This window comes from Myotis brandtii, unplaced genomic scaffold (assembly GCF_000412655.1).
Source record: "Myotis brandtii unplaced genomic scaffold, ASM41265v1 scaffold103, whole genome shotgun sequence".
NCBI lineage: Eukaryota > Metazoa > Chordata > Mammalia > Chiroptera > Vespertilionidae > Myotis > Myotis brandtii.
Window position 1 is genome coordinate 1,791,939 of NW_005353460.1, and position 24,430 is coordinate 1,816,368.

At 39.2% G+C, this 24,430-nt stretch overlaps 1 protein-coding gene across 8 annotated transcripts in view; it reads right to left on the minus strand.

The window, feature by feature from the left end:
* WHSC1L1 (Wolf-Hirschhorn syndrome candidate 1-like 1) overlaps positions 1-24,430 on the minus strand; it is a 102,921-nt gene that overhangs the window by 72,065 nt on the left and 6,426 nt on the right. The window contains exons 1-2 of one of the 8 annotated variants that reach the window (XM_014536314.1): positions 21,231-21,268; positions 16,989-17,131 (exon numbers count right to left, since the gene is read on the minus strand). The exons of 6 other annotated variants lie outside the window; for them this stretch is intronic. The gene's annotated coding sequence lies outside the window, so the exon portion shown is untranslated. Of the gene's footprint in view, positions 1-16,988; positions 17,132-21,230; positions 21,269-24,430 lie in introns of those variants that run through there. One more of the 8 variants, XM_014536316.1, reaches the window with a different exon arrangement.

A 24,430-nucleotide genomic window follows, 5' to 3' on the forward strand; every position in this document is an offset into this window, starting at 1 on the left:
ACCGCCTCTCACATCCGTTGCTGGCGACAACCCTGCTCACACCTGCTTCCGGCGCCTGGCACCGATCCCAATCACTCTGCACTGTCAGCAGGTGAGAGCAGGGCCGGCGTCGTCAGGGCCGCAGCAGGAGCGGGGCTGCTGGCAGAGAGGGGCCAGGCAGGGGTGTGGAGGATGGGCTGAGACCCACCCCTGTGCCCACGGCAGCTTCGCAGCCCACAGTTCAAGGTGCACTGGGCCCCTAGTTTTAAATACAAAAGTATAAATGCCTATTGCTCTCCTTCATCATCCCCATTCTTCTATGTCATGAAAAACTACTGTAAACACCTTACTGGGTATTCTTCCAAATCTTTCTTCATACATCCTATATAATAAAAGGCTAATATGCAAATTGTCCTCTCGACCAGGAGTTTGACCGGGAGTTTGACCAGAGGCCCCCCACCTGGATCAGGGGCTGGCCAACCTCCCACGTCCCCTCCCCAAAGCCAGCTCAGCCTGATCGGGGCGGGCTGGCTGGACCCCACCCGTGCACGAATTCGTGCACCGGGCCTCTAGTTTACATATAAAATTTTAAAAATGGGGTTTAGGCCCAAGCTGGTTTGGCTCAGTGGATAGAGCATCGGCCTGTGGACTGAAGGGTCCCGGGTTCAATTCCAGTCAAGGACACATGCCTGGGGTTGCAGGCTCAATCCCCAGTAGGAGGCATGCAGGAGGCAGCCAATCAATGATTCTCTCTCATCATTGATGTTTTTATCTCTCTCCCTCTCCCTTCCTCTCTGAAGTCAGTAAAAATATCTTTTTTTTAAAAAAAACAAGGTTTATTCTGTGACTTGCTTGTTCAACCCAATATATCCTATATATCTTTCTACATCAGCATGTATAAATTTCATGCATACTTCATTCTTTAAAGCAGTGGTTCTCAACCTTCTGGCCCTTTAAATACAGTTCCTCATGTTGTGACCCAACCATAAAATTATTTTCGTTGATACTTCATAACTGTAATGTTGCTACTGTTATGAATCGTAATGTAAATATCTGATATGCAGGATGGTCTTAGGTGACCCCTGTGAAAGGGTCGTTCGACCGCCAAAGGGGTCGCGACCCACAGGTTGAGAACCGCTGCTTTAAAGTAAACAACTGTGTTATCTACCATAATGTATTTAACCATTTGTGTACTGACAATCATTTAACTAGTCACAATTGTTTGAGATTATAAACAGGTCTACAGGAAACTTTCTTAAAACTGCATATTTGTGCACATATGTATTCCCATCATACAGATTTGAAATTTTGAGAGACTGCAAAAATATTCTATAGTTTGCACTACAGCAATTTACATTCATACCAATAGTGTGTGAAGATATCTGATTCTCTAGACTCTTGCCAGTATCTAGTTGTTTTTAACCAGTAGTATAAATAGCAGAATCATCTGGGATACTTTTACAAAATGCATATGTCAAGGTCTATCTACTGATAAATATGATTCAATAAATCTGGGATGAGGCCTAGAGCATGAGAATTTTTTAAATATGTTTTTACTGAATTTTTTCTTAGAGAGGAAGGGAAAGGGAGAGGCAGAAGAAAAGGGAGAGGGAAAAAGACATCAATCAGTTGCCTCCTACAAGCACCCCTACCGGGAGTTGAACCTACAACCTAACCTGGGTATGTGCCCTGACTGGGAATTGAACCAGTGACCTTTTGATGCATGGGATGAAGCCCAACTGAGCCACAACAGCCAAGGCTAGAGCATGAGTATTTTTAAGACTACATTCCAGCTGATTCTGATGCACACTCTTTTTCAAGTTATTGCACTATAATCTTTGCATTATAGTCATTAATTATATTCTTAAAATTATTGTACCCCATCTAGGAGATGTCTAAAGATGACCGTATTATGTAAGAATGTTATAATATAGAAAATCATCTGTTAGGAAATGCTCTAAGACTACACTGCTTTTTCATAAGGTTTGATGAGCCCACATCTTGAGACCTAGGATTAACAGAGTCAGATATTATTTTGATAATTCCATAAACATTTCTTCTAGAAAGCTCTAAAGCAGAGGATTTCACTACTGCATGAAGTCTTATGAACTGATTATAGATACCTGGGATACTATGAAGAAGGATTCTGACGCTACAGCTCAGTTCAACTCTGTGACTGATTAATAATGTCTACCATCTTGCCCTGGCCAGTGTGGCTCAGTTGGTTGGAGTGTTATCCTGTACACCAAAAGGTGGCAGGTTCGATTCCTGGTCAGGGCACACACCCAGGTTGCAGGTTTGATCCCTAGTCGGGTCACCAATTTTCCTTCCTTTTTTCCTTCCTTCCTTTCTCCCTCCCTCCTTCCCTCCTTCATCTCTCTCTCTAAAAAAACAATGAAATAATAATAATAATGTCTACCATCTTGGTTCTAGCAGGATTTACCGTAATAAGGCATGTAACCCAAAAAGCAAACGGGGTGGGGGATCTGACAATACACTTTTAAAGGTGTATCCAATTAAACAACTGCTGTTTATTCTGTTAGCAAATGGGAAAGCAAAAGTTTTTAGAAGTTTCTAAAATTTTAAACAAATGTATACGAGCAAACAAGAAATCAAACTGCCCATACTGCTCTATAATGGAACAGGGGTAGAGGTATCAGAGAGCAAGCTCATTTTTTTAGCAGCTACTCTGGGACAAGCGCTTTATACGTTATCTCATTTAATTTTCATAACACCTCTGTAAAATAGGTGGCATTCAGTTATACGTTCTGAGAGGATTCATTTCTTTTGTTCACGTACTTTATTCCTTAGTCACTGCCAAAATAACTATTCTATAATAACCATCACCAACACTTAAATCATGCTTAGTATATGCCAGGAACCATTCTATATGCTTTACATACAATATGACATTTAATTCTCCCAACAACCTTCAGGTAGATATTAGTATTTAGTTCCATTATAGATGGGGAAATAGAGAACAGAGAGGTTAAATGACTTGCTTAAATGCGCAACACTAGTTCTTAAATGACAGAAATGGGCCTCGATCAAGGCAGTCTGGTTGCAGAGTCTGTGATCCTAACTGGCATACAATACTGATAATGCTGATATTAAAAATTATTTCTTTATATATAGTTTAAAATTGAAACATTACCCTAATTTGACCCTTGGCAAAAATGTATAGCTCACAGACACAGAGGTATGCTCTAAAGTTCTGTAAATACACATGGGGCAACTATACAGGTGGAATTCAAAAGTTCTTCAAACTTCCAACTTGAAGGCAAGTTAACTATTGACATTTGACAAGATGCAACCTATGTTTTTGGTTCTCATTCCTGTCATATACGAGATCAGCTTCCAGATTAACCTCCCAAATTATACAGAGGTAAACTGAATCTCAAAATGAGGAAACAATCAGACAAAACCAAAAGGTAAAAATACTCTCAGACAACTGGCCTGAGCTCTTCAAAAACCACAGGTGGAAAGAGTATTCTAGATTTTAAAAGACAAGATTTAGACAACCCAATTCAATGCACAGACTTTGATTAAATCCTGGATTTAAACACACACCCACAGATAAAATATACATATTTTGGAGAAAACTGATAATTTTAAATATGGACTGGCTATTAAACAATGGAGCTATTAATTTTCAAGGGTATGACAATAATAGTATTTTGTTTATATAAGATAATGTCCTTATTCTTAGGAGAGCCATGCTGAAATATTTAAAGTGTCATGGGATCCACAACTTTCAAATGGTTTAAGATTTAAAAGTACATATACATAGAAGGCATAATGTTAACAACTGGCTAATCCAAGTGTGAACTGTAATATTCTTTTAACTTTCTTAAAAGTTTGAAAATGTGAAAAGTAAAATGTTGGGAAAATCAGTAATTTGACTAAGGTAAAGTGGTGAAGCCTGCATTAAATCTTGACACCATATTCTGACCAATTAAGCCAAATAGTCCACAGTATATTTTCTAGAAAGTTCAAGCATTAATAGACACACACATTTTCATATTATTTATCCAAATAATACAATAATGCAATCAAGAAAGCAGTTTTGATAATTTTTTTAAAAAGCTATTTTAGGACTATAACTAAACTCCTTTACAATGATTTTTATAATTACAGGAGCCTGGGAGCCAGTCTCCAAAGACCAGACGTACTGATTGACATCAAAGTTAAGACCTTATAGAATTAGGGGGGCTCTTTAGTGAGCATAGGCTCAGAATCAAACTGCCAGATTAAAAAACCAGATCCAAGGCTTGAATTTAGGCAACTTAATCTCCCTAAATCTCAGTTTCCTTATCAAGAAACTGTAGATACTTATAATTTTCTGTTTACCTTGTGTTGTCAGAATTAAGAGTTAATCCATGAGCAGTACTTAGGACATTGCCTGGAGTACAGTTAGAGCTCAATATCTATTGGCTAGTATCATTGGAGTGCAATGCTGGGCAGAAGAGCTTGTGAAAAACTTGAACTTTCACCTAAAGTTGTTTAAAATAGTACAACAGACCAGATAAGATTTTATGGGCAAGACTCAAAATAATAGTGAACCTGTAGAACAGAAGGTAACTAAGAATTAAACTGTGTGACCATTATAATTATAAAAGACATTTGAGAAGAACAATGTTCACTAGGAAAGGAGGCAGTCTGACCACGAAAGACAAGTAGGATGTGGAAGTTAGGTGTTTTTAACCCACTAATTTTAAAACTACTCAGTACAGGCCACCAAATATTCTCACACCTATGTCCTTGATAAATCCCTGATAAAGATGGTATATTTTAATTTTTTATATTACTAAAATAGTAGTAATAATCTAATGAAAGAGAAACATGCAAATGGACCGCACCTCCGCTACAACCCAAGCCACGCCCACCAGCCAATCAGAGCGACTATATGCAAATTAACCCAACCAAGATGGCGGCCGGCAGCCATGGAGCTGGAGCAAGCAGGAGGCTTGGTTGCCCCGGCGATGGAGGAAGCCAAGCTTCCTGCCTGCCCTGGCTGGCTGTGGCCTCCACTCAAAGCAACAAAGTTTCAATTATAGAAGATAAATAAATCCCAGATACCTGCTTCCAGCCAGCCTCCACTGGGAGCTTAGGTGGCTGGGGGCCGTGGCCAGCCTGCAAACAGCCATCAGCTCCTCACCCAGGCTGGCCAGGCACCCCAGCGGGGACCCCCACCCTGAAGGGGCTGTGGCCAGCCAGCAAACAGCTGTCAGCCCCTCACCCAGGCTGGCCAGGCACCCCAGCGGGACCCCCACCCTGATCCGGGACACCCTTCAGGGCAAACCAGCCGGCCCCCACCCATGCACCAGGCCTCTATCCTATATAATAAAAGGGTAATATGCAAATTGACCCTAACAGCAGAATGACTGGTCACTATGACACACACTGGCCACCAGGGGGAAGACGCTCAATGCAGGAGCTGCCCCCTGGTGGTCAGTGTGCTCCCACAGGGGGAGCTCTGCTCAGCCATAAGCCAGGCTGATGGCTGCCAGTACAGCAGTGGTGGTGGGAGCCTCTCCCGCCTCCTCAGCAGCACTAAGGATGTCCAACTGCAGCTTAGGCCTGCTCCCCGCTGGCAAGTGGACAACCCCCGAGGGCTCCCAGGCTGCCAGAGGGATGTCTGACTGCCAGCTTAGGCCCAATCCCCCGGGGAGCAGGGCCTAAGCCAGCAGGTGGACATCCCCCGAGGGGTCCCAGACTGCGAGAGGGCACAGGCCAGGCTGAGGGGACCCCCCCCAAGTGCACAAATTTTTGTGCACCGTGCCTCTAGTAGTAGTAATAATAATAATAATAGCTAACATTTGAGGACTTACTATGTGTCAATACCATACTAACTGCTTCATATTGGTTATATTATTTTACTCCTCATACCATCCCTTTGAGGAAATACTGTTACTACCCCCATTTTACAAACGAAAAGTGAAGGCCAGCATAATTAAGTAACTTGCCCATAGGCACACATCTTGTAAATGGAGGATTCAAACACAAGCACTCTGTTCCACAGCACTGGCTTGTTAAGTAAGCTAATTTCCTACAATCCATAAGTATGTAAAGTAAATAGCAACAAAAACAAAAATATTCACACTTTATACTTCAGGCATGCTGAAGAGTTAACAATTTGGTGGGAGATACCATAATGATACTAGTCTTCCAAGTAAATGATCCCACCACAGGCAAACAATTTATGACAAATTCTTCCTTAGACCAGTTTCTAGTTTTTTTAAAGAAAAATAAATCAACATATACTTTTTTCTTAATTTTGTTGAAGCTGTCTATAAATAGTTTTAAAGGAAAAAAGTTGAAAATTATCAACTAAAGATTTAAGGCTCTGATTTATTTACCAACTTATTCATGAGGGTAGTCTAAGAGGAAAGTTTATAGAATTCTTAAGTGAAATCTATCTTAGACACAGAGTTTAAAAAAAAGGAAGCATGTCACGTGATTCAGCTTGAGACTATATCAACTATTCATGATATGTTAAAATGTATAGTTTAAGTCAGTTTAAAAAAATCTCAAAATGAACAATTCTCTGGTAGACCATACATATTGCTGGATTCTATCTTATAGAGTTACATGCTATACTGTATATACTTATTTTTCTATCCTTAACGCCAGTGTTTCTCAACAAGAGAAAACTTTCTATTTTACTAGAGGCCCAGCGCACGAAATTGTGTGCAGTTAGGGTCCCTAGGCCTAGCTTGTGATCAGGGCCATGTTCCACCCTGCCGCCGCCACAGATCAATTGGAGCCTGAGGGCTGGGAGGAGGGACCAAGAGGTCTGCCTTCCGCCCGCTCACCAGTCGCTGCTGTGCCACTCACCCCGGTTCCCCCATTAGCCATCCCCTGATCAGTCAGAGCCTGCAGGACGTGGGGAGGGACCAAGCAGTCTGCCTTCCTCCCACTCACCAGACCCTAGTTCTGCCCCACCACCGCCACCCATTGATCGGAGCCTGGCCGACCTGATCGGGGTGTTGGGGGCAATCCGGCCTGAATCAGGCTGGTTCGCTGGCCACAGTGGGTGTCATAGCAACTAGTCCAGCCGTGGGCAAACTACAGCCCGCGGGCCGGGTCCGGCCCTTTTTGAAAGAATAAAACTAAAAAAAAAAAAAAAAAAAGACCGTACCCTTTTATGTAATGATGTTTACTTTGAATTTATATTAGTTCACACAAACATTCCATCCATGCTTTTGTTCCGGCCCTCCGGTCCAGTTTAAGAACCCATTGTGGCCCTCGAGTCAAAAAGTTTGCCCACCCCTGAACTAGTCATTAGGTCGTTATGGTTGTGATGGCATTATGGTCTCTGGCTTTTTATATATATAGATTATACATCAAAATTCCTCATGTTGGTACCATTATTCAAGCTTTTGGAAATCAACAATCATTCTAAGATGTCATATAAATTGCCTACTTCTGTTTTCAGACCCATCTACCCCTTAAATACATTCCTAGGTTACTTAACTTATAAATGCAACCACAACACTTATTAAAATTCCTCAATGACTCCTAGAAAAAGTTGAAGCACCCTGGCTTACAGAGCACACCCTCCAAGCAAGGTCTCTACCGTCTCTACCGACGTCTCCAACCTAATGTCACTTCTGTACACTAATAATGTCAAGTTTCTGAGAATTACTGCACACACTATGATTCTGTACCACTGTGCCTTCACTAATGTTATGCCTGATGCCTAATATGCCCCTTTACACATTTTTTGGCTTGACCTTTAACCAACTTTTGAGCTCAAAAAGTCATCTCCAAGTAGTAACTTAAGCTGTAGGCTAGTCTGAGTAACTTCCCTCTGTGTTTCTAAGATATACTATGCAGGCCTCTTAGAATTAATCATGAAACAACCTGTTTATGTGGTTTTCTTAAAAGCAGGAAGTAATTTTTTCATCCATGTGCTCCAAGAACACAAAGCCAATGCTCAGAGGAGAGGCTTAATAATCTTTTAAACTGAACTATGTAAACTTAAGGGAGTTATTACATATAAAAGAAATGCTTTAAAGAGTTGTTGAGGATTTTTCCGTGGAGAATGCAAGATAATATAAATGCAATTACAGCCTCCTATGCAGGTACTATCCTTGGCAAAATCTGACTGCTTACCTCGCCACTAATGACTGAGATTCTCCTTAGTTCTTGGCTAACTTTCCCTTCAAGGCTTAAAACACCAAGAGACTGATATGAAGTCAAATAAATTTCCAGAGAGAGTCTATTAACCCAATAAAAATCCCCAAGAGATATGTGATTTCCATAATTCAGAAAAAAAGGGTGGTCTTCTTTTACCCCAGAATAAACAAGGGATCCAGATGTTTCTTTTTGTGAACTGTTGCAAGGAACAATTCTCATGGTTTATGATAAATCCACAGTCTGTATGTTTCTATAGTAACAAGAAAAGAATGCATGCACACAATCTGCAGTAATGTACCAGCTATGCTGGTTCTTGAAAATCTGGCGTTTTTACTGTTTAAAGATTTCCATGGCAAAACATTTAAAAACAAAATTTTAAGACACATACTGTTGAAAAATTAGAGGGTCATTTTGTTTTAAAGCAAAAAGTCTAAATAAATTCAGTATACAAAGGCACATTTAAGTATACATTCTTTGAGGTATTACAAGATAAAGCTATCAAATATATTAATGTACTGATTTCTAACTGAATGATCACTTACCATTTCAAAATCAGATCCTATCTATATATATAGAAGGTTAATATGCAAAGAGTCCCCTTGGGAGTTCAACCGGGAGTTTGATCGCTTGCTATGATATGCGCTGACCACCAGGGGGCGGCGCAGAACGAAGGAAGGCCCCGATCGGCCCTGATTGCTGGCCAGGCCTAGGGACCCTACCTGTGCACGAATTTCGTGCACCAGGCCTCTAATATTGAAAATAATTTAAGCCCTGACTGGTTTGGCTCAGTGGATAGAGCGTTGGCCTACAGACTCAAAGGTCCCAGGTTCAATTTCAGTCAAGGGCATGTACTTTGGTTGCGGGCACATCTCCAGTAGGGGGTGTGCAGGAGGCAGCTGATCGATGTTTCTAACTCTCTATCCCTCTCCCTTCCTCTCTGTAAAAAAATCAATAAAATATATTTTTTTAAAAGAAAGATAATAATACATACACACATAAGCCCCCTTAAAACTTCAGCCATGAATCATATTTAACTACTGAATATGAAGATTTCTTTTTAAAAAATATTTATTGATTTTTTTAGAGAGGGGGGAAAGGGAAGGAGAGGGAGCAGTAAAGGGAGAAAAAGTAGGAGGGGTGGAGGTGGGGAGAGAGAGAGAGAGGTGAGAAACATTGACCAGTTGCCTCTCGCATGCACTCCAACCTTGGATTGAACCCATACCCCCAGTATGTGCCCTGACCAGGAATCTAACCGGTGACCTTTCTGTGCACAGGATGATGCTCAACCAACTGAGCCACACTGGCCAAGGCTGAATATGAAGACTTCTTGATGACAGCATCAAGGGATATTTTCATTTTATAATTTTTCCCAAAAAATCTACACAGAAAAAAAGTAGAGGGGGTAATTAAATTTTTTTTTCCCTTAGAGAGTGAGGAAGTGAAAGGGAGAGAGAAACATCAATGTAATAGCAAAACATCGATCAGCTGCCTACTGCATGTCCCCCACAAGGGATGGAGCCTGAAACCCAGGCATGTACCCTGATGGAGAATCAAACCAGTAATCTTTCAGTGCATGGAATGATACCCAATCAACTGAGCCACACTAGCCAGGGCTAATTTTTTTTAAATATGGTCCACTATTTTCAATACACAGGTTATCAAGAGTGAAACCAGAGGCTCTATAAAGTAAAAATGTGAAAACAATGCTTAACCTATAGGAAGAATGCTAAAATCCCCACATGCCAGGGGTTTTAAAACAGACTCCTTTCTTTTTGGTTCTTTGTTCTACTCATATTTTAATCTGATTATATGATCAGAGTAATCTGTATTGCACATTTGGCTTTCACAATTTAAAAATCATTTAATTGTTAGTAATGTAATAACAACAGTGTATTATTTAAAAAAAAGAAGAAGAAGAAGAAGAAGAAGAATAGAGCCCTGCTACCATCAACATATCAACAAATGACCAAGTGCTGGAGAGGATGTGGAGAAAAGGGAACCCTAGTATGCTGCTGGTGGGAATGCAGACTGGTGCAGCCATTATGGAAAATAGTATGGAGTTTCCTTAAAAAATTAAATATAGAATTGCCATTTTGCCCAGTGAACCCACTTGTAGGACTATATCCTAAGAAAACCAAAACACCCATCAAAAAGAATGTATGCACCCCTATGTTCACAGCAGCACAATTTACAATAACTAAGATCTGGAAACAGCCCAAGTGCCCATCAGTAGATGAGTGAATAAAAAAAGCTGTGGTACATTCATACCATGGAATACTATGCAACAGCAAAAAAGAGATAGCATGGAGAGACCTGGAAAATATTATGCTAAGTTAAATGTCAGTCAGAGAAAGACAAGTATCACATAATCTCACTCATATGTGGAATCTAAGTAACAAAATAAACTGATGAACGGAATGGATCCAGAGACATGGAAGCATGGAACAGTGTGGAATCTCGGAGGGAAGGGTGGGAGTTAATCAAGATACTCTGTTACTTAAAAAAGCACACAAAATACAGAAGGCAGCAGGAAAAGAGGAAGGCCAAATTTGAGATGGATTGACTCCATAAGAGAAGCCATAGGCGTGAGTCTACCAGAGCTGAGCAAAGCTGTTCAGGATAGAACACTGTGGACATCGCTCATTCATAGGGTCGCCAGGAATTGGAGCTGACTCAAAGCACAGTAACACACACACACACACACACACACACACACACACACGAGATGAATATTTTTAGAGTCCAAACACACACATTTAAAAATCAGCAAACAAAAACTGCTATTAAGTATGAACAGGATGCAAATTACACTTAAAAAAATCAATACTCTTCCAGAACAAGCCTTTCTACATTTTAACAACAACAAAATTGTGGGTAAGGGTGGGGGTTATGGAAAAAGAAAATCAACCACTTGGTTCTAAGAACTTGACCACGCCTATAGAGTACCAAAAAGGAAATGAACAACAATGTTTACCTTTTAATCACTAAAAGCAGCTAGAATTGATAGTATCTAATCTACCTCTGCTACAGACAAAGAGCAATAACTGAATTTGGTTACAGTGACTACTACACAACACTTTGTCAATCTTTGAAACAAAAAGGATCCTGCTTGGAAATTTTGTCAAGGAAATACAAACAACATTACAAATGTAAGCAGTTGTTCCATTTGTCTTCAGATGATCTTATCCTTTGAGGGGACAAAAAACATACTAGATTACAATATTTACTATTTTATCCACAAACAAAAGAAAGCACTTTTAACAGCATCCAAGTGCTATACAGTTGCTAGTTACAATTATCCATAAAAGTTTTAACCAAGGTATAGAAGCTAATTATTTCTGAATAAAATTTGAGCATTTTCTTCCCCCAAATTTGTTAAATTCCCATAGTAATACAAACGCTTGGACTTCTGGGACTTTGAGACCATTGTGTAATGATATTAACTCTAGAGGTACTTAACAAATTTTTAGTTTCCTTATTACTTTTCTAAAAATATTTTTTTATTCATTTCAGAGAGGAAGAGAGAGAGAGAGAGAGAGAGAGAGAGAGAGAGAGAGAGAGAATGAATATCATTGATTGGCTGCCTCCTTAACGCCCCAGCGTGCCCTGGTTCACAGGTAAATGCTCAACCACTAAGTAACACTGCTTGGGCCTTATTACTTTTTAAATGAAAATTTGAGGAGTCAAAATTATAAGGTTCAATAAGGCTGCTTGTCAAACTTTTGAATCTTTTAAAGTGGTTTACATTCTGGTTGAGGCTCTTTGAAAGATTAATGCTATGATTTAGGGAGAAACATTTTCTTTTCTGAGCTATTTTCAGCACTTTCACTGAAATAAAGTATCAGTTCTCCAAATGACAAAGGGCTTATAGTATTTTAGTATGTTAAGTAAATGTTCTGTATTAGTAAACCTTATCTGGGTGGGTATCTTGACTTAAAGGTACTTTCCGAGGTAGCCTTTTAAAAAGGACTCTAAGCTACTGACTAATTTCTACATTAAAGTGGAAAATCTGCTTGTTTTAAAAATAATTCAGGACAGAATATATTCCCTTTATATTTTCACATGATTGTACTCACTTACCCACAAGACATAAAGCAATTCATGCCACTTTAATATAATCACTAACAGCATGCATCCAAATCAAAGTGCTCTCACTCTGTCTATATACAATAAACCCAAAAGGTATCAATAGAAGATACTCTTCTACAACAGGATTTGCTACAAGACATTTGCTCACTGAGGAACTAAGCAAAAGCATAAAATCGACCATTCTCTTCAATAAAATGTAGATTTGATGCTTAAACAATAAAAGCAAAGCAGAAATAAATATTGGTGGTATTTACTCTTCTTCCTCCTTTTAAGGCACAGTATTTTGTCATACTTTCTAAAAGACACAGTAATATTCCTACAGAATGCCCTGTAATATTCCTATAGAATGCCCTGTTAATCTACCAATTTTACTCAATTTAAATAACAATGTTCTCACAAAAGGTTACATATTGTATATTTCCATTTATATGAAATGTTCAGGATAGGAAAATCTGTAGAGACAGAAAGATTAGAGGCTGCCAGGGGCTAGAGGAGAGAGAAATGGAGGGTGATTGCCAATGGATATAGGATCTCTTTCTGTGGTGATGAAACCACAGAAATGTACACTATAAAGGGTGAATTGTCTAGTATGTAAATGATAGCTTTTAAAACATGCTCCAAAAGAAATCAAGAAAGCAGTTACATGTTTCTCAACAATAGTGCACAATATCCATTCAAAAAATTACTGGTGTGAACACACACATTAAATGTGCTTAAAATAAACTTTATACTTATAAAGCTACAGTAATGAAAATATGAGGTATTGGGCCTAATATATGGTGTTGGAAGATGATTTGACTTTGGGTGGTGGGCATAGAATGCAATATACAGATCTTGCATCATAGAAATCTATGCCTGAAACCTGTATGGTCCTTTTAACCAATGTGACCCCCAATACATTTAATTAAAAAATTAAATTAAGCCAGCAGCTGAATAGTGTGGGGGAAAATAAAGTCTGTAACACTTAAAAAAAAAATCAATCAATGAATATATATTTTAAAAAACACACACATAGCCCTGGCCGGTTTGGCTCAGTGGATAGAGCGTTGGTCTGTGGACTGAAGGGTCACAGGTTCGATTCTGGTCAAGGGCATGTACCTTGGTTGCGGGCACATCCCCAGTGGGAGGTGTGTAGGAGGCAGCTGATCGATGTTTCTCTCTCATTGATGTTTCTAACTCTCTATCCCTCTCCCTTCCTCTCTATAAAAAAAAAAAATGAATAAAATATATTTAAAAAACAAACAAAAAAACACACAAACATCAAAATAAAATATGAGGTACTGGTGAAGGAGCAGACAATGAAACAGAGTAAGATCCTTGACAAAGACCAAGCCTATATAGGAATTTAGTATATAACAGAAGAACTAGATATTAGTGAGGAAAGGACAGAAGATACAAAGAATGGTACTAGAAAATGGCTTATCAATATAGAAAAAAATTAGATCTTTACCATATAATATACCAAACTCCAAGTGGTTTAAAGACCAAATATGAAAAGTAAAACTTAAAAACTTTTAAGAAAAAACAAAAACATAAAACAAGAATACATCTTTATGAACTCAAGGTGGGGAAGGATTTCTTAAACAATACATAAAGAGTACGAGCCAAAGGAAATAATAAACTCAACAGTATTAATTTTAAAAACTGTATGCCAAATGACAACACAAACAAGTGAAAAGACAAGCCCCCAGACTGGGAGAGGATAAATACAATGCATAAAAAAAAGCCAAGTTCTACCCCCCAACTTTTAAAAAAATAAATATTTTATTGATTTTACAGAGGAAAGGAGGACAGAGTTCGAAACATTGATAACAAACATTGATCAGCTGCCTCCTGTATGCCCCCTACTGGGGATTGAACTTGAAACCAAGGTACATGCCCTTGACCAGAATTGACCCCGGGACCGTTCAGTCCACGGGCCAACATTCTATCCACTGAGCCAAACTAGTTAGGGCCCTTCCCCAACTTTCTTGCAAATGTTCCCAGTTTGTACTATGTTCATCAGTTCTGCCTTATCATATCTCATCTGGATAAGAGCAACAGCTTCCAAACTGTTCTGCCTATTTCCGAAATTGTCCACCTCCAATCTGCTCTGTAGAGCACTGACAGAACTTAAAAAGAAAAACAGAAAAAAAACAACAACCCAAAAATTTAATAACCTCCCATGGCTCTCCATGCCTTAGGATGAAAATCCAAAAGCAGAAGATCTTTTCTGATTTGGCTCCTGTGTACTTGTTCAGCCTCCTCTCCTGCTGCTGCTTCAGCTTTCTCACCTTGCCCTCCACCAATCTAACATTTCCTCTCATCAACCACTCATCCTTTAAGAGTCTAGTCTATTCAGATGTGTTAAAATATTCCAAGAAACTTTTCCAGATTGCCCCCTCACACATCACACACCCTCTATAGACAGGTCAAGTACCCTCTCCTGCTGGCATAGCATTCTACCTCTACTCTACCATAGCACTTAATACATTGTACAGGGCCATCTTGACCTAAAGGAAGGGTGAGCGTATGTGTAAATGAACATGATCCTAAAACATCTGTGTGTAAAAAATAATAGCAAAATACTTTATTACATCAATTCTGGATACCAGCTGCTGTCTGTTAATTGCCCTCTGTAGGCTGAGGCAATGTTGGGCCAAGGTTCATGCCAGCTCCTCCCTCCTTCTCATTCTGCTGCTGCTAACTTTTGGGAAGGAGACCAAAAGTTACAGCCAGGCTGTCCCCATCCCAACCTACACAGGCTTCTCTAATAAAATATTTATTGAACACCTACTATTTACCAGACACTAGACTAAGCACAATAGTTACAGGGATGAAAATTTAGGCATGCTTCCTACAATCATACATTATTATTGGAGACAGGAAAGCAATAAAGGAAAAGTGCAGGAGATGAGGCTCAGAAATTGCTCCTGGTAAGGTTTTTTTATTCATTTCATATTGAATGCCTGTATTATGTTTAATCCTAAGGACTAGAGATAAAAGATAAGCAAGACAGAGGCCTGCTGACAGAAAGGGACAAGTGACCTGGATGACAAAAGAAAACTTTCGGGTTGAGAAGCTAGGTGATGTGAGAACAAAGAGGATGCAAGGGAGCTCCAACATTTCCAGGCTTAGGAAACAAAAAGTCCTAACCTGTGGGAAGGGAGAGGAGTGCCTTCCCCACATTAAACTAAAAGCATTTTCAATTCCGTTTAAAACTTTCTTGGCTTCTTAATATCACAGCTCCAAAATGATCTAGTTTATTATTAGAAAGGCCTTTCTTGATATGTTACAAAACAAAATTATAAGTATTTAATGAAAGCACACAACTTAATTCAGTAAAGTAAAAACAAATTAGATGCCAGAGAATATAGAAAGACTGAAGTTTATTTTGAGGACATAAGACTACTTCATCTATGAATCCCCAGGCCAACTACAATACCTGGCACATTATCAATAAACAAATCAATCATAAACAGAATGGAGTACTACAGTTAAGGGGCCACAGGACTGGATTAACAACTGAAAAATTAAACATGAACTAATAGCCATTATGTAATTAGTATTGCTGAAATCCCATGGGCTGTTTGTTAACACCATGCATTTAGAACTGATTGTACAGATTTGCTTTTTCCTTCCTAAGAAAGGTCATGAATAAAGCTAGAAAATATCTGCACTTTGATTATTTATATGTCCAACACAAAACCAAACTAGCAGAAGAAAGATTGGGTAGCTCAGAAGAAGGCAAGCTTCCTCAGAGCTCAAGAACGAGCTGCTAAGAGCTAAAAAACCAACCACAATTTTCTATGATGATTTTTCATATAAAGACAATAATAAACTTATTGGCCAAGCTAAAAAAAAAAAAAAAGATTATGGGTCCTTTTACTACTAAAATTTTTAATATTTTCGATTCCTAACAACTGAAATCTCTGGGTCACATGGATTTTGTGGTTGATTTTCACAAAAATATGTAGGGGAGGAGAAAATTTGCAGTGGTAAAGACAGCACTATAATAACCATTTTTCAAAGTCTGTTCATTTAAACATAGAGTCGTCACAGTTAAAAAAGAAAAACCCTTATAACTATCCAAAAGAACTATATTAAGCCAATAGTTTTCCTAATGAATAACCTCTAAGTGGAAATTTATTTTACAAAAATAAATAAAAAGGCTTTTGTTCACATCTTAAAGCATTGTTTAGCTATTTTAAAATGTGTAGCAATAGATAAGTAAAAATAAAGTCCTTTCTACACTTACCATGTTGGCATTTCAAAATCACAATTATATACTAATTTACTATAAGAAATATTTACTACAAAAAAAATTTGATCTCCAACTACTCTCAGGTAACTCAAACCAGTATCAGCCAAATATTGCTTGAATCAGTTAAAGTGACTATGTCTGCTACACAGTGATGTTCATTCATAGATCATAAGTCAAAACAATATACTGGAAAATAAGGACTTGGCAGTTCTCCTTTCTAGTCCAACCAATGGCATACAAATGACTTTCAGTAAATTCCTTAATCTCTGCCTAAGAGATTAGAAAATGAAGCTACTCAAAAACTGACCATGGATATATATTCTCATATCTGTGTCCATTTTGTCAACTCCATTGCATTTTAAGTGGATAGGATTTAGTTAGTACATGTGTGTGTCTGGACAAAAGTTTCTTTTTAAAATAAGAGTTCCCAGAGAAACATTTCTATATGAAATCGTAACTAGTCATCTTAAATTACCCAAATCAACATCACCAAGTAAATAATTCTCTAAGTAAATAATCAAAAGTTGAGTCTCACCTTGCCTATTCCCAGACTCCAAGTGGTATGATACTCCAGATATATATCTTAGTCCTCAAAGAGTCCTTTTTTTAAATTTTGGTTTTGTTTATGACATAGTTCATTACTGAACACCAACAATGTACCAGACCCTGTTCTAGGTCCTAGAAAATCAAAGGAAAGAGATTCTGGTCTCATGAAAAAGAAAATTTCAGACAGTGTTAAGCTAATAAAACAGGGTAATATGACACAGTGACTGGGGGGCTCCATTGTTATAAAAAGGATTAATGGAATAAAAACCAGGAATTAATCATATAGAAAGATTGGAGGAAAAGAAGTGAAGACATAATCATCACACATGTCTTTTATTTTCTATCGAGTTCTCTTTGTTTCAGAGGCTTCTAAGGTATGGCTATAGTAAAATGATTTAATAGTTTTGTCAAGTATTCCATGTAATTTAAAAAGTTTAAATTTTAAATGTTTTTATTGATTTGAGAGATCAGATGCCTCTTGTACACATTCCAACTGGGGACTGAATCTGCAACCTAGGTATGTGCCCTGACTGGGAATTGAATTAGTGGCCTCTCAGACAACGCCCAACCAACTGAGCCACACTGGCCAGGGCTAGAGCAACACTATTTTTAAAAGCATAACGGTACTACTCCAGAATCTGCTTAACTCTATTATTGTCACCCCAAATATTTTCTGAAACTTACACATAAAATGTTTCTACTAAAAATGTGCTAAAAGGAAAATGGTCAAGGATATTAAAATATCCTATATGAGGAAGTGACCTGCATGAAATGAAACATAATTATAAAATTCAAAAATCTATATCTGATTTTGGTGAACCAGAAACCTTATCACTAAATACAATCACTCAATTTTCATTTGACCATGATTCCACTAAGTTACACACCATTTTTGGTTGCTTTGTCAATCTTATTTTTTCCTAACTAAACCACATTACTATTGAACTGCCTGTATCAATATAAAACTTAATAATAAAACAGCCTATTTCACCCTATTTTCCTTATCTATTTGGCTTAACCTCAACTTTCTTCACTTAATTCTTGACCACACCCATCAAGAACAGACGTGGTGTTACCACTTGAAGAAAATTTACAGTCCCTTACATCAAGGTACTGTCTCACACTGAAAATTACTACAAACTAAGTAACACATCAGTCATCCTGTTCTATTCACTATGAAATCTAGTAAACTAACAAGTTCACCCACATATTTTCCTACCTCTTTCCCCAACACACTTAAATTGTAAAACTAGAGGCCCGGTGCATGAATTTGTGCACGGGTGGGGTCCCACGACCTGGCTGGCAATTGGGGTGGATAGGGGCCGGCTGGCCGGGGGGAGGGACCATGGGAGGTTGGCCGTGGGAGCACACTGACCACCAGGGGGCAGCTCCTGCATTGAGCGTCTGCCCCCTGGTGGTCAGTGTCGTGATAGCAACCTGTCGTTCGGTTGACCGGTTGTAAAGGTTGCTTAGGCTTTTATATATATAGATAGATGTTTTCTCAGTTTTTTTTTAGTTTGGTTCTTAAAACTTTGCATATGTTCAAATTTTACTTTCTTTTCCCCTGTAGTCTTCATTCCCCATAGCAAGATATAAAAAGAATAAATTATATGTAGTTTTTAAAGTACTAAGCAACTGATCATAATATCTAAAATAATATATACTAAGTTTATCTTTCCTGTAAAGACCAGGTTTTTTTTTTTTGTTTCATCAGGTTTAGCACTTTAGTGTTTTAGGTTCAACTGTATTCAACATTTCATTTTAAAATAAGCAATAAAAGTCAGAACGTAAGTAACTTCATACCATAAATTCAAAATGTACATTATCACCTATTTGCTTAATCAGAAGACTAAGTGTTGGTGAAGCTGTAGCCTTCATGCTGTTGTTATAACAACAGTGTAAGCAAATTTGGACTGGAAAATTAACTTCATGTTTATACTTGTACCAGCACGAATTCTCTTACCAACTGAGAAACGCCCACATAACCCATGCAAACATTCTGATCATGCATTAGTTAACTTTCAACTTTTAAGTTCTATGAAAGTGAGTTTGAGCCAACTGAGTTTATTTCTTCATCCATTAAATGTGCAACTAAAGATTAGTTCATTTTGCATGTTAGTTTTCTTATATTAAAAAGTCATTTATGCCTAACCGGTTTGGCTCAGTGGATAGAGCATCGGCCTGTGGACTCAAGGGTCCCAGGTTCGATTCCGGTCAAGGGCATGTACCTTGGTTGCGGGCACATCCCCAGTGGGGAGTGTGCAGGAGGCAGCTGATCGATGTTTCTCTCTCATCGATGTTTCTAACTCTCTATCCCTCTCCCTTCCTCTCTGTAAAAAATCAATAAAATATATTTTTTTAAAAAGAGTCATTTATTATCACCTATATGCCTGTTACAGTTCTAAACATCATATTCTCTATCATGCCTGAGATAAACCCCACTGTTATGACACTGCCACTGAATAAAGCTCTAGGCACACTCTAGCACGTCTAATTTGGATCCCTGTAACTCCAGAAAATAGTCATTTTCATCTCTATTTCAGAGATAAGAATTCTGACCGTCAGAGGTAAAAGGTACAGTGGGGACAGGAACTCAGATTTCTTTGGCTCTTGGCCTACACTCCACTGACCACTGAGTTAAAAAAAAAAAAAAAGATGTTTAAATGGCTTATGGCAAATAGAACAACTGTCAGGGTGAAGGTCAGTTAGAGCAAAGCAAATCTCTCTTAAAAAAACAAAACCATACTTTCCAAATGGTAACAAGGTTGCAACAATTAATTATACAGGCATAGGCATAGCATAATTTTTATAAACATTTTCTAAAACAAAGTAGTTCTAAATAAAATTTGAACGAAAAAAAATATATTTTAAAATGCATACAACACTCTCTCCGTTGCAATGCAAACCATTGCATGGTATACTTTAAACGGGTGAATTGTATGGTATGTGATTTATTTCTCAATAAAACTTATTTTTAAAAAACTTTCTGGAGAACAAATTGAAAGTGTGTGTCAAAAGCTTCTGAAATGTTCATTTTTTAAAATATATTTTTATTGATTTCAGAGAGGGAGAAAGAGACACATCAATGATGAGAGAATCAACCACTGAGCTACACTGGCCAGGCTGAAATGTTCATATTTCTTAAGTAATTTTACTTCCAGGAATTGACTATAATAAAATATCAGTCATACAGTGGTTTTTTTTTTAATGTATAAATATGTCTCAAATTATAATATCCCCAAGTTCTAACCTGCCTAAAATACCATCAACAGAAGAAGGGTAAACATTCTTTACAATGAAATGTTAACAATTTTTAAAACTACATTCTCAAAATATTATTTCACAATAAAGCATGTTACAAAATAATACAAATGTACAATTCCAATTTGTAAAGAAAATACATATAGTGTAGCAATAAGAAAAGAAAACACGAAGAATATAGAACAAAGTGTTAATAGTAGTTACTTCCATTTGGTAAGATTTTAGGCAATTTTAAATGGTTTTCAATTTCCCTACAATAAACCATCCTTTCATAACTTAAACATAACAAATGTTATTTTTAAACTACTGGCCACTTTGGAAAGTGCAAATTTTCCATTAAAAGATAAAAATTAAAAGGGCCATCACATTTCTTAGGGATATTATGTATGTGTGTGCATGTATGTATATGTTTGCAATACCTTAACCTTAACTAACAATATCTCAGTCACCCAAAAAAATTTCTTTTCTATTTTTTAAAATATGCTTTTATTTCACAGATAAGAAGGGAGAGGGAGAGCGAGAGAGACAGAAACATCGAAGAGAGAGAAACATTGACCAGCTGCCCACTGTACACCTCGTATTGGGGATTGAGCCTGCAACCCTGTCATGTGCCCTGACCAGCAATCAAACCAGTGACCTCCTGGTGCATGGAACTACGCTCAACTGAGCCATACCAGTGGGGCAAAAAAATGTATTCTAATGACCAATGCATAATTGTGCAGGTGATAACAATACAGAAACCCTACGGTAACTTTTTCAGACACAAAGTAAACTACCTAATTTAGATTTAAAAAATAAGTATATCAATTCATGTTAGCTTCCACTTTTAGGAAAACTCAACATCTTTTCAGGGGGAAATTAGTAAGGCATATCTTTAACCTTCAGTCAGAATTAAAAAAAAGAATACCATTCTATTGCATTACAGAAAGGAATTCAAGTTTACAGTAAAGCACAGCAATAAGTTTCTCACCACAATCAAACATGAAATACTACATCCTAATGTATCAGGATCCTGCAGAAATCATAAACACGAAGATAGCTTAAACTTACAAAATTATAATAATCAAATAAAGGCTTTAAATTTATGTATGTAGAAGTGTTATAAAAATGTCTTCCTCAAAGTCCACACTGCAGTTTTATGCAAATAGACTGTATTTGGAAGGGGGGGGGAGACGGCAGGGGGGCGCGAACTGTCAACTTTTTCTATCAAAATCCTCAAAAGTCAACATTTACCTTTTCCAAACATATTAAAAAAAAATAGTCTAGGAAACCCAATCAATAAGTTTCTTCAGTTTCAAAAGAAATGTGGTTCACTTAGCCAAAATAGAGAAAAGGTAAGAATCTAGCAGAGGCACCAAGGATGAAGAGTCAAACATAGATTGTCACTACTGATTACTTAATGTGAAAGCAAGAAAGTCAAACTTGTTTTTATAAAATAAGAAACAAATTAGGAGGTTATTAGTAGTACTAGTGACCCCTTGTGCGAAATCGCACGAAACCCCGAACCCCCTCCCACCCTCCCCGCTGGCACGCCACGGGATGGCCCCCGAGTCCTGGAGTGCTGCCCCGATGCCCTGCCTCTGGGTTGTGCACAGCAGCACATGCGGGGCCACAGAAACCCCGGCAGAAGCCGCGTGAAGCAGACACCGGGATCCTCATGCCCCCACGGGGCTGCAGGAACCCTGGCGGAAGCCTTGTGGAGCAGCCACTGGCCCCACCCCCACTGCCCCACCCCTGCTGTGCGTGCCACCATCTTGTGATGGCATTACTGTGTGGGGGTTAATTTGCATATTACCTCTTTATTACATAGGATGGGTGCACGGATTCATGCACTGGTGGGGTTCCTCGGTCTGGCCTGTGGGGATTGGGCTGAAACTGGCTCTCTGACATCCCCTGAGGGGTCCCTGATTGCGAGAGGGCATTCTTGGGTGACGCACCCTGAAATTGGGCTGCCTCCTCTCTGGTTCCAGGGTGTCACCCGAACAGCAGCTCCTGTGCTGAGTATCTGCCCCCTGGTGGTCATTGCGCGTCATAGCTACCGGTCAAACAGTCAGACGGTTGCTTAGGATTTTATATATATACTAGGGGCCCAGTGCATGAAGATTCGTGCACTGGGGGTGGGTCCCTCAGCCTGACCTGCACCCTCTCCAATCTGGGAGCCCTCTCCAATCCAGGAGTTTCTGTCTGCCTTTGCAATCATATGAGCGAATTGTCTGAGACCCCACCGCCCCAACCCAGTTTGGTTTGTTGCTCACAGAATAATAGAGGCTTTTTTTTTTCTTTGCTTCTTTGGTGGAGATTTCCTGGAAGTTTTAGGATATCTTCCCTTTAATATTTCCTAGACACTCTGATTTTACTTATGTCTCTCACCTTTGCTTTCCCTCCATCCCCCACCGCCACAACAGTAACTTGCTCCAGGTTCACTTTGCTCTCGTGTCTAGGAGATCTACAATTCCCAGCATTCCTGGTACTCCCTGCGCTCTGGGCTTTCGCTTCAGGTCCTGGGGCTGCCACCAGAACTATTCCCAGAATTCCTGGTGCTCCCTGCGCTCTTGGTTTTCCCTTCCTGCTCTGTCTCCGTCCCACAGCCTCCCTCTATGTTCTCCGTCTGGTGGCTTGGGGAGCCAAGTTCCCCAAACCGCTCCACTCTCTGCTAGCTCTCCCGCTCTGCTCTCCGCCCGGCACCTGTGTATGCAAATTAACCCTCTTGGGTTAATTTGCATACTCACTCTTGATTGGCTGGTGAGCGTAGCGGAGGGATGGTCAATTTACATGTTCCTCTTTTATTATATAGGATAGATAGGCAAATTTGACATGTTCTAAGCAAAAGTCTAAAAGATTAGAGTTTGCACATTAATCTAAAGCCAAGTCACTAAATCCTATTAAAAAATGCAAAAGAGCCTGGCCAGCATGGCTCAGTGGTTATGTATTGACCTATGAACCAGGAGGTCACGGTTCAATTCATGGCTAGATTCCTGGTCAAGGCACATGCCTGGGTTGCGGGCTCGATCTCCTGTGTGGGGTGTGTAGGAGGTGGTCGATCAATGATAATCTCTCATCATTAAGGCTTCTATCTCCCTCTCCCTCTCCTTTCCTCTCTGAAATCAATGAAAAAAAATTTTTTAAATGCAAAAGAGATGAATTCCGAATAAATAATACTTTGTATAAAATGGCATAATTCTTGTAGGATTTGGAACTTTTTGATGTTAATCATCACCCAAGGATATTTTTTTCCATTGATTTTTAGAGAGAGTGGAAGGGAGGGAGGGAGGGAAGGAGAGAGAGGGAGAGAGGGGGGAGAGAGGGAGGGAGAGAGAGAGAGAGAGAGAGAGAGAAAGAGAGAGAGAGATATGTGAGAGGCACATAGATTGGTTGCCTCCCGGATGCACCTAGACTGGATGATCCTGCAACCCAGGTATGAGCCCTTGACTGGGAATCAAACCTAAGACCCTTAATGCAGGAGGGCCTTATGCTCTAATCACTGAGCCACACCAGCCAGGGCAGGATGCAGTATTATTTTTGTTTCATATTTATTAATACAGCCCAAGGTTTCAAACCACTAAATGATTACACTAAATGCAAGAAAGCTATTCTTGTTTAATTGTCTAGATCAGTGGTCGGCAAACTCATTAGTCAACAGAGCCAAATATCAACAGTACAATGATTGAAATTTCTTTTGAGAGCCAAATTTTTTTAACTTAAACTATATAGGTAGGTACATTGTTATTAACTTAATTAGGGTAGTCCTAAGCTGGCCTTTGCTAAAAACGTCCTCAATCTGATTGAGGTACGTTCGCTGAGGGCGACCCCTTCCAACTCTCCCATCCACACTCGTCTTGTAGCCAGTCTCACTCAACTCGTGCATGAATCACGTGCGCCTCCCCCACGCTGTGTATCCCGCGGCCTGCCCGACGAACCGACACCCCCATTTCTTGTGGCATGAAAAGAAGGTTAAAGGCATATTTCCTAGACACTCTGATTTTACTTATGTTTCTCACCTTTGCTTTCCCTCCCGTCGCCCGACAAACCGACACACGCCACTTCTTCAAAATAGACTCGCCCAGGCCGAAAACCAACTTCTGCGCATGGGCCACGAAGTTTCAATCACACTGTACATGCGCGCCGTTTTGTGGAAGAGCCACACTCAAAGGGCCAAAGAGCCACATGAGG